Source organism: Anomaloglossus baeobatrachus, chromosome 9, assembly GCF_048569485.1.
Source record: "Anomaloglossus baeobatrachus isolate aAnoBae1 chromosome 9, aAnoBae1.hap1, whole genome shotgun sequence".
Taxonomy (NCBI): Eukaryota; Metazoa; Chordata; class Amphibia; order Anura; family Aromobatidae; genus Anomaloglossus; species Anomaloglossus baeobatrachus.
Window position 1 is genome coordinate 179408035 of NC_134361.1, and position 12585 is coordinate 179420619.

A 12585-nucleotide genomic window follows, 5' to 3' on the forward strand; every position below is an offset into this window, starting at 1 on the left:
TGCCACCACAATCGCACAATGCAACAAGAGCTACAGGCACCAATAAATCTAGGACACCACAACAGACAAACTATGGCAAGCTATAGCTGACATAGGAGGAAGGACTCTGCCACCACAATCGCACAAAGCAACAAGAACTTTAAGCACCAGAAAGTCTAGGACACCACAACAGACAAACTAAGGCGAGCTATAGCTGGCATAGGAGGAAGTACCATGCCACCACAATTGCACAAAGCAACAAGAGCTACAGGCACCAGAAAGTTTAGGACACCACAACAGACAAACTAAGGCAAGCTATAGCTGGCATAGGAAGAAGTATCCTGCCACCACAATCGCACAAAGCAACAAGAGCTACAGGCACCAGAAAGTCTAGGACACTACAACAGCAAAATAAGGCAAGCCATAGCTGGCATAGGAGGAAGTATCCTGCCACCACAATCGCACAAAGCAGCAAGAGCTACAGGCACCAGAAAGTCTAGGACACCACAACAGTAAACTAAGGCAAGCTATAGCTGGCATAGGAAGAAGTATCCTGCCAGTATATATAGGTGGGGAGCAGATGTGATTGGCTCTCTCACAACAGGTGATCAAAAAAAGCAAACAAGCAGACTAGCAGAGATTAACTCTTGCTAGCCTGCCTATGAATCAGCACATAGCAGGTTGACCCCCGAGTCTGCCTGCATTGTTCCAAGACTCCAGCAATCTCTACAATCTGAACAGGACCTGACGCCTCAATAACAGTCTGCGAAGTTAGAGAAAATCTCCTTGTGACGGTTACATTTTGTGATGTTTTTAATCTTTTTTTCTCCTCTAGAATGTCAAGTTTCTAACAGCTCCATTGCCTATAGGCGCATTATTCTTTGCTATTTTAACCGGAGAACCTAATTCTGGAGATACGCTCCTTCTTACCGCCACCAACTTCTTTTTTGATCTTCACTCTAGCTAAATACAAACACTGGGGTCTGGGAAACCTGCAAAAATGACTGCGTATATGTTATTCACAAAGAGAGAAAGTGTTTCCAGATGTTTGGGCTTGAATGGGCTTTTCTTTACTTTCCATGTGGCCCTCCTTTTCCTATCATAACAGTGAGCTGGAAAGAGTTACAAAGCAGTAAGTCTCCTCTTCCCAAACTCCCTAATTTCTCTGTCCTGCCATGACCGTCTCATCCATAATTTGACATGCAGTCCATTCAATGATTTCATAGGTCATTTCTTACATTCAGGTCACACCTTTTCTTTTCTGTACATCTGACTCATTTTTGTATGTACAATATACAACATGTATTTCAGACTTCATAATTCCACCAGAATAATCTGAGCCTTATAGATCTAGATCCGAAACTTAAGACGCTTACATAAAAACTAAAGCTTATAGGACGTTGTACACATTTACAATATTCGATATTTTAAAACTATTCTGCAAGGGAGGAAATATCTATAACGTAGATTTAAGCAGCTTTTCTGGCTTTTATCCAAACTCCTTAGTAAAAACATTAAAAATCCACACTGCAATCCTGGGAATTATTGACCTCATTATTTTCTTTGGCACCACAGTTCGGATTACAGATGGGTTGTTCTTTACCTTTTGACTTCACCCATCGTATCCTGGGATGGGTGGCACGAGATGGCCATCTTTGAAAATAGATTTAAAGGGGTGGTTCACTACTCTGCAATAGTGGCCACATCCCTGTCAAACTGATAGGGAAGGCTTTTTCTAAATTCCTTGTTCAGCCAATTCTGCCTCGGAGAAGGACTTTTGCGGTCCACTCATCCCCATCACGTGACCCCCAGGCTTCGTGACCTCTGAGATCCAGTGATGTCAGGTCAACTTCCAGTTGACCTGACATCACCAAGGTTTGCCCCAGTCTACCTGCCGACCTTAGCTGGAGCAAAATCTGATTCGAATCTTTGAAGGTTCTTGTTGTGCCACTTGTACTCTGACTGGTGACCTCTGGGATTTCTTGTTGTTCGCCAAAGAAATCCTCACTCCTTCTAAATGTAAATGTTTTCTCAGGCCCTACTGTATGTGTGTTTTAGGGTGCATTGGAGTTCCTCCTGCCCTTGCACATAGTGCATATGCTTTATTAGTCTAGGAGTCCCACTCCTTCCAAATGGGAAAAAAAAAATTCTGAGGCCCTCCTCAACGTGTCTTCCAGGATGTATTGCAATCCCTCCTTTCAATGTTTGATAGGCCTTGCACTTCGTGCATAGGCTTAACCAGGATAGGATTCCCACTCCTTCCAAATGGGGAAAAAAGTTTTCCGAGGCCACCCTCTACGTGTCTTCCACGGCATATTGCAGTCCCTCCTTTCGATTTTTCATAGGCCTTGCACTTAGTGCATAGGCTTAACCAGTCTAGGAGTCCCACTACTTTCAAAGGGGAACACAAATTGAGAAAGCTCATGCACACGATTCCTTTTTTTTCTCGACTGAAATGAAAAGGAGCATGTCAATTCTTTCAGCATTTTTGCAGCAATTTTTCACCACTGACAGCAATGAGAGTGCAAAAATGTAGCAAAAACACTAAGTGTAAACATGGCCTAAAGAGTGGAGGAGGCTGTAGTCACAACCAGTAGCTCAAATACAACTGAAATTTCGAGACAGAGTTTGCAGATGGGGCAAACTGGTGAAAAATGCAGGTGTCACGCTGTGCTAGGAGAAGCTGACGTTACAAGCAATGTAACTTCAGAATGCAGTTACCAGGAAAACCACAAGATGGCAATAGAGTAGTCAAAATACTAGGTCAGCAGCAGGAGATCTGGTCAATAGCACAGGGATAGACAAATCATGGTCAGGTAATAGCCGAGGGTCAGAAGCCAAGAGGTCACAGATACAGCCGAAAGGAGAGATGGATGTCGGGGTCCAAGTACAAACAAGGGATGAGGACAAACAGGTCAGGAGTGGGATAAGACAGACAGGGAAGGACACAGTAGACAGGGGAGGGTAGTCAGGGACCGGGACAGACAGACTAACGGAGGAGGCTACGGGTCAGAACCAGGTAGCAGGGAAGCAGGACAGATCAGGTAACTCACCAGAGCCAGTAATACATGCTCCAGAGCATAAACTATCACTGGCACTGAACCGGAGGTGCAGCACCAGGATACAATGTCCCGGAAACCAGAGTGAGGCAGGGAGGAGTAAACCCCTCACATGACCAGGCCGGAGCTGGGTGAAACCACAGCAGAAGATACTGGATCATGACAGCAGTTTTACAAGTCATACAATGACTTGAAATAGTGTTTTTACGCATATACACACAGGGCTGCTTATTCTGGACAGTCAGTTGAAATGAACTGTGAAGTCTACGTGAACACTAATAGCTGCTGATACAGGTCATTCTTCCTTCACATGTTCCATGATCACCTTCTTCACCGTTACATGCTGGTTCACAGAGCTGTCATCCCTCTTACAGAAAAACTGCGGTATATTTTGTACCTAAGGTCGATGCCAAGAAAAGACATCACCCACTTTAAGAAATCACAAATCGTCTAATTGACGTAGAAACAAAAATTATTATGTTCCAGACGCAATTCCAGGATGACATAATAAATAAAATGAGAATATTTATTACCGTTTTCTTAATTCACAGAACACTTAACTATGAACAATTGCTATTGTTAAAATGAAAGAACACGGAATATTAGCAATATTTTACCAGGACAGACTGCTTTCATTTAGGCATTTAACAGATGTCCTAAAAAAAAAACCAATCCAGCACATGCTTCTAAATGATTCCAAGACAAGATGACCTCTTTCACCCAGTAGTAAACCTGGTCGCATTCATGGCACCTAATATGCTAAATTGCCATATAAGCAGCCATGTGCTCCCATAGCCTCTAATCTAGACTTATCGATTTTATCTATATATCCTTTCAATGGTGAGAAGTCCAAGGTTTGTATTGGTTTTCAGCTTCTAGCTGTTAAAGGGAATTTGTCAGCAGGTTTTTTTAGTGTAATTTGAGATCACTATAATTTAATACCAGAGTCCCTGATTCCAATGATGTGTCACTTATTCAGCTGACTTTTGCTGTTTCAATATAATCAGTGTTTTATCAGCAGGAGATTATCACTATAGGACTAAGTGTCTTGCACCTCCTGGTCCAGCCACGCCCCCACTACTGATTGGAAGCTTTCTGTCAATATACAGTGTACACAGAAATCAGCCAATCAGTGGTGTGGGCGGGGTTATAAACAGATCAGCATTCCAAGTTCTGCTAGATCTGCAGCATGTCATGGTTCGCCTCCCTGTCTACATGGCTAGGGGGGGAGCCTTCTCCCGGGCCTCACTTCTGGAGCCTGGACGCCTTAAAAGCTGACATTTCCAGTGAACCAGCGCTAGCTATATGATTAGCGCCGCTTTGCCTGTGATTGCTGGTCCTGTGAGTGATATCCTGATCAGTCCCGTCCTGTGCCCCCGTGCCCTTGTCTGTGTTCTGTCCTCTGGTCATCCCTCCAGTCCTCTGTCCCCTCTCTACGTCCCCACTCGGTTGCTTCCTCTGGTACTGACCTCGGCCTGACCTTGACTCCGCTTCTGCTCTTTTCTCCGGTCCTCCTTCTGCCAGTACTGTGCTTGACCCGGCTCGCCTGACTATTCCTCGCACACCCCGCAGCTCTGCTCCCCAGCTGTGCTGTGAGGCAGTGTACCAGAACACTGTGTATTTACTTCCTGGTTCTAGTTGCTCCAGTGTCTTCTGCTGCAGAGCTCCGGCTCCCCCTGTTGGCAGCTTGACACAGCAGAGAAAATTGTGAATCTATCACAACTTGTTGACTCAGTTGTTGCTGGATTCAGGGTCTGTGCTCCTACATAATGCTGTCATCAGATTATGAAGCACAAACCTGCTGACAGATTCCCTTTAACTAGTTTCCATCAACAACAAGCAGAGATCTTGAAAATTGTGAGCTGAAAACTTTTGACTTTTGAGTGGATGGACAGACTTCATTTCTTATTCTTCCAAATGACATGGTGCTCACATGATACAGTTTGGCAATTTTCATGGCCGACAGACCACTATCAAAATCTTCTTCATGGCTGCTCATTGATTCAAACCAGTGACCTTTCGCTTGGGAATCAACCTAATAACACAGAGAGCTATTAGGGAATGTGAGACCAGGTTGTAATTTGTAGTATAAAAGAAGAAAAGAAAAATTAAACATCAGGAGCAAAACAGTAACAATGCAGTGACATGACAAGAATCTGCATAACTAATCATATACTACATAGCTGCAAGTGACAGTTATGAATGAGATAGCCAAAATGATTGTCTATAAAAGGAAGGTCATCTCACGCTCAAAGCTGTAGTGGATGATGAGATATGAAGCCTGAAAGTCAAAAGTTCAAACATTGTTACCCTTTTGCTTGTCGGTGTACATTCAGTACATGTACGTGATATCACACTGAGGGCTTAAAGGGTACCTGTCAGGAGAGAAAGCAGCATTATATAGGCAAAGAGACCCTGAATCCAAAGACATATCAGTTTACTCTATGAATCAGTTCTGACACAATCAGAGTTTTTAGATTTAGCACTGCAGTAGAGCTGAGAAAGCGCTCTATGTACGTCTATAGACAGTGAGCTGCTTATCATAGTAGGCGGCATGGTCCGACTAGTTGATGTAGTTTGAACAATGATAAGCTCCTGGTGCTAAAACAACCATTGCAAGTAAACACAATAGAGCTTGATAAGCGATTCATCCCTGAAATATGTGTTTAACCCCTACAGCATGCTATCTTCAGATTACATAGAAAAAACCTGCTTACAGATTCCCTTTTAAAAGGTTATTCCCAGGATAGTAAATTATGCGCTTTTCATAGGATAGGGGAAATTTGCTGGTCATTGAGGTCTGAGTCTTGGGACCCTTAGCACTTCTGGAAACGTGGCTCTGGAAATATCCAACTCCTGAGCTTGGTTTTGTCTGCCAGTTCCATAGACAATATATGGAGTAGAGTTCCAACATGATTTCCACTCTAGGCTCTGCAGGACTTGGTCCCTCCCTGGGCTCAAGAGCCCCATTTTTCAGATATTGGGAAGCCACAATGGTTGGACCACCATGACTATGCAGATAGAGTATAACTTTCTATCTTGGCCCAATTTCTATGGTTTTTACTCAGTGGTGATCTATTAGAGGTTTGTAACCCAAGTATTTGATTAACCCAATTGCTAATTGTTTATCCAGCAGAAAGTATTAATTTATTCAATACTGTAATTATGTGTCAAAATATAGCAAATGAGGAACAGCACAAATATAAATCATCATGGCTTTGGTTTTAGTGACTGATTATACTAATTATCAATGGAAATTGTCATGTCAGTTGCTAAACCTTAATTAGTGCATTCTTGTTAGTTCCTAGACCACATTATGATATTTAGTAAATGTTAATTTTCATACACATTAATGAAAAAAGTATTTAAGGCTTAAACTGAAAAATGCCCACATTTTATATAACGAAAACTTGCTTATAGCCGAAACATAAAAGTAGTTGAGAGCAGATATTCCCAAATGCAAACTAATGGAGCATCAATAGGTAGACCCAGAAATTAAAAAATTACCAGGGCCTCACGTGACAGACCAAGATCATATCTAGGTGTCACCGTCTGTTGTGGATTTGAAAATATATCAATGTTTTCTTTTTTTTTTGTCCTCTGAACGCAATATTACATTACAATACAGTAAAACAAACTATGACAGAATAGTTGGGTCCACTTCTTTGATGCAGGCTCAGGAGTTGAGCCTGCATTTTTCCTGGCAGATGAAGGCTGTGTTAAACAGCCATCATTAGGAACAAAGGACCTGTGGAGCTAATATGCCAAAGATATGACATAAATCCAAAGATGAACAAATGAAGGTGGTTTTATTCTACGCGTTTCGAAGTGTCTCCCCACTTCTTCATCAGGAGATCCACCAATATAACCAGCCACCATTGGCCTCTAATAGCGACTGTTAACCCATTTCAAATATATCAAAAAGACTGACCCGTACATCCAACAGGTGTGAACAGGTGCTAGCTGAAAACAAAATATAACTACAAAAAACATACAGCTGCACTCTAAAATGCTAACAATGAATAAGGGAACTCTGGCATTGCATTACTGCTATAGAAATATTTGAAAAAAGATATTTAGCTTAAGTATTGGCCAATGCATGTGAGCCCAGTCACCAGCGACAAGGTGATTTCAAAATACCGCCTAACTTAAATGCCTCTATCTGGGTTAAAAACCTACATGTCTGGGCAACTAGGATCCACCTATAAAGGGGAATGAACACAGCCTAGAGGCATTTGAGTTAGGGTCCCGGTATATTGAGATATACAGTTAGGTCCAGAAATATTTGGACAGTGACACAAGTTTTGTTATTTTAGCTGTTTACAAAAACATGTTCAGAAATACAATTATATATATAATATGGGCTGAAAGTGCACACTCCCAGCTGCAATATGAGAGTTTTCACATCCAAATCGGAGAAAGGGTTTAGGAATCATAGCTCTGTAATGCATAGCTTCCTCTTTTTCAAGGGACCAAAAGTAATTGGACAAGGGACTCTAAGGGCTGCAATTAACTCTGAAGGCGTCTCCCTCGTTAACCTGTAATCAATGAAGTAGTTAAAAGGTCTGGGGTTGATTACAGGTGTGTGGTTTTGCATTTGGAAACTGTTGCTGTGACCAGACAACATGCGGTCTAAGGAACTCTCAATTGAGGTGAAGCAGAACATCCTGAGGCTGAAAAAAAGAAAAAATCCATCAGAGACATAGCAGACATGCTTGGAGTAGCAAAATCAACAGTCGGGTACATTCTGAGAAAAAAGGAATTGACTGGTGAGCTTGGGAACTCAAAAAGGCCTGGGCGTCCACGGATGACAACAGTGGTGGATGATCGCCGCATACTTTCTTTGGTGAAGAAGAACCCGTTCACAACATCAACTGAAGTCCAGAACACTCTCAGTGAAGTAGGTGTATCTGTCTCTAAGTCAACAGTAAAGAGAAGACTCCATGAAAGTAAATACAAAGGGTTGACATCTAGATGCAAACCATTCATCAATTCCAAAAATAGACAGGCCAGAGTTAAATTTGCTGAAAAACACCTCATGAAGCCAGCTCAGTTCTGGAAAAGTATTCTATGGACAGATGAGACAAAGATCAACCTGTACCAGAATGATGGGAAGAAAAAAGTTTGGAGAAGAAAGGGAACGGCACATGATCCAAGGCACACCACATCCTCTGTAAAACATGGTGGAGGCAATGTGATGGCATGGGCATGCATGGCTTTCAATGGCACTGGGTCACTTGTGTTTATTGATGACATAACAGCAGACAAGAGTAGCCGGATGAATTCTGAAGTGTACCGGGATATACTTTCAGCCTAGATTCAGCCAAATGCTGCAAAGTTGATCGGACGGCGCTTCATAGTACAGATGGACAATGACCCCAAGCATACAGCCAAAGCTACCCAGGAGTTCATGAGTGCAAAAAAGTGGAACCTTCTGCAATGGCCAAGTCAATAACCAGATCTTAACCCAATTGAGCATGCATTGCATTTGCTCAAATCCAGACTTAAGACGGAAAGACCCACAAACAAGCAAGACCTGAAGGCTGCGGCTGTAAAGGCCTGGCAAAGCATTAAGAAAGAGGAAACCCAGCGTTTGGTGATGTCCATGGGTTCCAGACTTAAGGCAGTGATTGCCTCCAAAGGATTCGCAACAAAATATTGAAAATAAAAATATTTTGTTTGGGTTTGGTTTATTTGTCCAATTACTTTTGACCTCCTAAAATGTGGAGTGTTTGTAAAGAAATGTGTACAATTCCTACAATTTCTATCAGATATTTTTGTTCAAACCTTCAAATTAAACGTTACAATCTGCACTTGAATTCTGTTGTAGAGGTTTCATTTCAAATCCAATGTGGTGGCATGCAGAGCCCAACTCGCGAAAATTGTGTCACTGTCCAAATATTTCTGGACCTAACTGTACCTTGTCTTTGGTTACCGGGCTCACATGCATTGGCCAATACATAAGCTAAATATCGCTTTTTTTTTTCCAAATATTCCTATGGCAGCAACATAATACCAGAGTTCCCTTGTTAGGATTTTAGAGTGCTGCTGTATGTATTTTGTAGTTATACTGTATTTTCAGCTAGCACCTGTTCATACCTGTTGGATGTGCGGGTCAGTCTTTTTTATATATTTATAGTGCGTATCTTTCTCATTGAGCACTCCACCCTATAACCAGGCTGTGTCCACCTTCCCTTTATAGTTGGATCCTAGCTGCCAGACGTGTAGGTTTTTAAACCAGGTAGAGGCATTTGAGTTAGGGTCTCTGTGTACAGGAGATCCCCTTGTCACTGGTCATTGGGCTCACATACATTGGTCAATACATAAGCTAAGTATCTCTTTTTTTTCCAAATATTCCTATGGCAGCAACATAATACCAGAGTTCCCTTATTCAATGTTAGCATTTTAGAGTGCAGCTGTATGTATTTTGTAGTTATACTGTATTTTCAGCTAGCACCTGTTCATACCTGTTGGATGTGCCGGTCAGTCTTTTTTATATAGTTATAGTGCATATCTTTCTCATTGAACACTCCATCCTATAACCAGGCTGTGTCCACCTTCCCTTTATAGTTGGATCCTAGCTGCCAGACATGTAGGTTTTTAAACCAGATAGAGGCATTTGAGTTAGCGTCTCTGTGTACAGGAGATCACCTTGTCACTGGTCATTGGGCTCACATACATTGGTCAATACATAAGCTAAGTATCTCTTTTTTCAAATATTCCTATAGCAGTAATTCATTGTTAGCATTTTAGGATGCAGCTCTGTGTTTTGTTGTTAACCCATTACAACACATGCTATTTTAAGCTCCCATCAGCCCCCCCACAATGTTATCTCTGGGTGCCAATGCATCACAGCCAGGGAACTGCTAAAAACACGGGTGTCTGAAACTTGATGAAGATCCTGGTTCAGGATCAAAGAATCATTAAATCATTTAGACTTTGTAGATTACACCACTGTTTTATTTTTGGATCTATTTTCCTTTTAAAATAAAGTAGTTTTACATGACCAAATAGAAGACGATTTAGCGGTTTATGAGACTGCACTGAAACACTCCATTTTTTTCATTGAACTCGGCAAACTTGATGGATCCCGAAGGCAATCCATAAAAGAGATGGCAGCAGTTATTATTTTTATGCTCTACTGCAAGGTACCAAATCGTGACTTGCAGACCTGTAAAGTATGGCTCCCGGTTGTCTGCCAACATACATAAGCACCAGGTCTAGCAATTAGTTATGATGAGCAGGTCTCCAGATGGTGAATTTTGTGAGTAGCTTCACACAGAAGATCGGATCTGGATGTAAATAAACTGCCTTTGAAGGTTTAGAGAGAAACTAAAGAGGTTGTCCACTGCTTTAACATTAATGGTGGTTCTTAGGATAGGTCATCAATGTCCGATTGGCTGGTGTCCAACACCCAGCGATCCTCACCAATCAGCTGTTATCAGTGTCGAGAGATGCAGCAAGGCAGTTGGAAATGCTCAGTTCCAGAACTGCCCCATCAACTGATAGTGGCTGCAGCCAGGTACTGCACATCCGCCTCCTATTGATCTGAAGATTTGGAGATGGATGTGCAGTACCCGCTGCGGTCGCTATCAGAAGATGGGGTAGCTCTGTAACTTAGGGTACCTTCACACTTAGCGATGCAGCAGCGATCCGACCAGCGATCTGACCTGGTCAGGATCGCTGCTGCATCGCTACATGGTCGCTGGTGAGCTGTCAAACAGGCAGATCTCACCAGCGACCAGTGAACAGCCCCCAGCCAGCAGCGACGTGCAAGCGACGCTGCGCTTGCACGGAGCCGCCGTCTGGAAGCTGCAGAGACTGGTAACTAAGGTAAACATCGGGTATGGTTACCCGATGTTTACATTAGTTACCAGCACACACCGCTTAGCTGTGTGTGCAGGGAGCAGGGAGCCGCGCACACTGAGCGCTGGCTCCTTGCTCTCCTAGCTACAGTACACATCGGGTTAATTAACCTGATGTGTAATGCAGCTACATGTGCAGAGAGCCGGAGCCGCGCACACTGTGCTTAGCGCTGGCTCCTTGCTCTCCTAGCTGCTGTACACATCGGGTTAATTAACCCGATGTGTACAGCAGCTACATGTGCAGAGAGCCGGAGCCGGCAGCACAGGCAGCGTGAGAGCTGCAGAGGCTGGTAACTAAGGTAAATATCGGGTAACCACCTTGGTTACCCGATGTTTATCTTGGATACAGCTTACCTCAGCTGTCAGACGCCGGCTCCTGCTCCCTGCTCGCTTCATTTGTCGCTCTCTCGCTGTCACACACAGCGATCTGTGTGTCACAGTGGGAGAGTGCCTTTGAAGAAAACGAACCAGGGCTGTGTGTAACGAGCAGCGATCTCGCAGCAGGGGCCAGATCGCTGCTCATTGTCACACACAGCGAGATCGCTAATGAGGTCACTGCTGCGTCACCAAAAGCGTGACTCAGCAGCGATCTCGGCAGCGAGCTCGCTGTGTGTGAAGCACCCCTAAGCATTTCTGGTTGCCTGCTGTCACCACCAGCACCTAAAAACACCTGATCGGCGGGGGTGCCGGGTGTTGGATCCTGGCCAATCAGACATTGATGACCTATTCCAAAGATAGGCCATTAATATTAAGTAGGTGACAACCTATTTAAGTATTGATCACTGGAAACAGGATTATATTGCCCGTCAAAGGAGGTCCTTGATGTTGGATTTGGTAGTGTGTTTGAGAGTTCTAAAGGGGGCTTTACACGGTAGCGATATCGTTAGCAATTTCTAGCGATATCGAGCATGTAAGTACCCACCCCCGTCGCGCATGCGATTGTTTGTGATCGCTGCCGTAGCGAACATTATCGCTACGGCAGCGTCACACGTACTTACCTGGTCGGCGGCGTCGCTGTGACTGCCGAATAATCCCTCCTTCAAGGGGGAGGGACGTTCGGCAGCACAGAGACATCACCGCAACGTCACTAAGCGGCCAGCCAATCAAAGTGGAGGGGGCGGAGATGAGCAGGATGTAACATCCCGCCCACCTCCTTCCTTCTGCATTGGGGCCGGCAGCAGGTAAGGAGACGGTCCTCGCTCCTGTGGTGTCACACATAGCGATGTGTGCTGCCGCATGAGTGTTGAACAACATGGATAAACAACCCTTACCGATTTTTGAGTTTGGGACGACCTCTCCATGGTGAACGATTTTCACCATTTTTGAGGTCGCTTAAGGTCGCTGGTCAGTGTCACGCGCTGCGATATCGTTAATGACGCCGGATGTGCGTCACTAACAACGTGACCCCGACGATAAAACATTAACGATATCGTAGTGTGTAAAGCCCCCTTTAATGCGAGGATACCAAAAATGGGAACCCCTGGATGTAAGAATACTTCTTTGGTTTGATTTTTATGGGGAAGATTTGGTTGGCATTGTACTGGACATGGGGTCTAAAAGTGGTATTACTACTGTGGGGGAAGGAGGAACCAGGATCTAAATGTCAGTGCTCGGGGGACTTTGGAAGTGGCTCATGACCCTCTGTCAGAGCTGAATGTGGTTCTTGAGGTAAGAAAGGTTGA

General features: G+C 43.7%; 1 protein-coding gene across 1 annotated transcript in view; it reads left to right on the top strand.

The window, feature by feature from the left end:
* ASTN2 (astrotactin 2) overlaps positions 1-12585 on the top strand; it is a 935497-nt gene that overhangs the window by 917740 nt on the left and 5172 nt on the right. The window lies entirely within an intron of this gene.